The sequence below is a fragment of the Triturus cristatus genome, chromosome 5_2 (assembly GCF_964204655.1).
Source record: "Triturus cristatus chromosome 5_2, aTriCri1.1, whole genome shotgun sequence".
Taxonomy (NCBI): domain Eukaryota; kingdom Metazoa; phylum Chordata; class Amphibia; order Caudata; family Salamandridae; genus Triturus; species Triturus cristatus.
Window position 1 is genome coordinate 650,098,334 of NC_140588.1, and position 3,053 is coordinate 650,101,386.

Here is a 3,053-nt window from a genome sequence, read left to right on the forward strand (position 1 = left end):
GTTTATGGTGCCTAAGTGGTGCCTGTGGAATGGACAGTTAAATGTCAGATGTGTGGTTGCAATGTATATTTACACTACCCACTTTTGTCACAAAAATATATTTCTGCAAGGAGCAACACTGGCTCAGCCAACAAAGTTTAAATGGACTATAGTGGCACATGGCAGGGATAAATGCCTTTGCCATGTAGGGAAATCCTGTTTTTATATATTCAGAAATCATCTCTAACGTGTGCCTTGTGAGCCCACAGGGTAGGGTGCTAAAATATACAAATAAGACACACTACATATTGGGGTTAGTGTTGACGCAAATCAAAATAAATCACAAATACTATTTCACTGTGTAGGCCTGGTTAAAAATTCCTTAATAGATTTAGGTGACATTGAAGTAATTATTTTCCATCTCCAAGTAGGAAAGTGATAGAAAAATGTTTCAAAGTTATACCGACTTACTTTTTTTACAACTCAGAATTAGTGGTGAGGCTGGAGGAATGGTTGCTACTGGTTGCAACCATTGGCAATCTCTCCCGCTAGTATTCCAACCAATTATTTTTTATCCACTATCCCTATCTAGACAGAGGCCTACCTTACGCAATTAGTAGTGATCTGCTGTTCATTGAAACAGTATATCCTGAACTGTTGTGCAAGATCACCTCAAGAACGAAACACAAGCAAGCCGAAGCCATAGAATCTTGGTGTCTTTTGCAATGTGTTTTTCAATTTGTGTTCGTCAGGCTTTCATCTCCATTGTTTATGCAGTTTGAATGCCATTTATATTCACTCACATTCTTCAATATGTACTTCATTTCATTGCTGGACTTTGATCAATGTACCAATTCTTAACTCATTAAAAGGCTATTTCAGTCTATTGAAGATGACTTCCAAGTTCATCCTGAAAAGGTTTATTTAATATGGTGTCCATTTCCTGTTCCCATATTGCCTTAAAGACATTTTTTGATTTAAGCTTTGTGCATGTCTTCAGACTCACAGGTAATTGTAAAAAATAATACATATTTTTTGTGAAATTAGAATCCTCACCTGTCATGGAGAGAGAACTACATTATGCCATTGTTTGCTTAAAATTCAGTCAGTCAGTCAGTAAAAACTTTATTTCGATCACTATAGATCAAAAAGTACTAAACAAAACAAACACTTACAAACACAGATAATACAACATGAAACTTTAAAATGCTCATTTATCGGTCCATTACAATAGCAGCAGAGTCAAAAAATAGAAAATATAATTTTAAAAGACCACAGAGATCCACCATACAAGTACTTTTCTTTTTTTTTAAATAAGTATAAAATACAATAAGATGCCGATTCCGATCCTGTAAAACCCGGGTACAAATGGTCGTATGGAGCGTTTTATCCGTACGACTCGTACCCGGGAATTCCACCGTACAAACCAGCAAGTACGATTCGTACAGAAATACCATTTCCGTACGAATCGTAAAAAACACCGTACGGCTAAAAAATACATACAATTCCGATCCTGGACAGCGCGTACGCGACGTCCGCACACAGTCAGGCAGTGTTTTACGGACCAGCAAGTACAATTCGTACCTACAGCACTCCACACGGCTATATTTTTACGGGTGCCAAAAAGCGCCGGAAAAGCTAAGTACACTGCAATGCACGAGGAAAAGGGACCTGCTACGCGACGTACACGCCATCACCCACATCGTACGTGTCATCATGTACGGTGCATACCCCAACATTGCATATGTATGGCCCGTACCCCCCACCCCCCGTATGTACGGCCCGTACCCCCCACCCCCGTATGTATGGCGCGTACCCCCCACCCGCGTATGTACGGCGCGTACACTCCACCCCCATATGTACGGCACGTACCCCCCACCCGCGTATGTTCGCACCGTACCCCAGGCGTACCCCCACCCACGTATGTTCGCACCGTACCCCAGGCGTACCCCAATCGTCGTGTATGTACGGTCCGTACATACGCGAGGATTGGGGTACGCCTGGGGTACGGTGCGAACATACGCGGGTGGTGAGTATGCCTGGGGAACGGTGCGGACATACGCGGGTGGGGGGTACGCCTGGGGTACGGTGCAGACATACGGGGGTGGGGGGTACGCGCCGTACGTACGGGGAGTGGGGGAAACACGCCGTACATACGCGGGGTGGGGGGTACGGAGGGGTGGGAGGCTGGGGGGGCCGTACAACTCGTACCCTGGGCACAAGTGTAGGGCTCGTACAAAGTTCTCTCCGTACGGAGCCTTTTCCATGCGCTTGTGTTTTCGGACGGGCAGTACGGATCGTACTTGCGCGCTCGGAGTTCTGTTTTATGATTTGTATGTAAAACTGTCCGGGGACGTCTCGTAGACTTTTCCCGAGGCAATTCGTATGTATTTTTCACGTACGAATCGTACTTCGCCGTTTGTACGGGACTTGTACGATTCGTACATAAAAAAATACGGATACGAGTCGTATGGGAAGAAAAAAAACAGGATCGGAATCGACCCCTAAATGTTAAAAGACATAGATCAGCTGAAACTTGTCTAGATGGCACAACACATTATAAAGGGACCCTTTCAAATGTAGGCGGCCTGAGGACTACCAAGAGAGCACTTAGCACGCCTGCTCCACATTGCCATTAGGAGCTTGACCATACAGAACACAACATGTATCTGACTGCAGTATTCTGTACGCCTCCTGGTGTTTCCTAACTTCCAGTTTTCTGCAAAGTGAAGATATCCATTTAGCTCGAGACTGTGTATACAGAGGGCAAAAAAATAAAACATGCTCAAGTGACTCGGGTCCTCCCAGGCATAAAGTACAGTTCCCATCCACCATGTCCAATACTTTGAACCACTTCCTTTTAAACGTTTTTACAGGTAGGCACACATACCTGAACTGTAAGTATAACTTCCTTGCTAACGGAGGGACAATTTCATCTATAGTGCTCTCAAATAACAAGGTCGGTTTAATATCAATAACAGCAGCAGAGAGTAATCCTTTGCACTTTTGTTTGTTGTCAATCACAAGACTACCACAGTAAACAGCTTGGACACTGGACTTTTGGATTTGACACA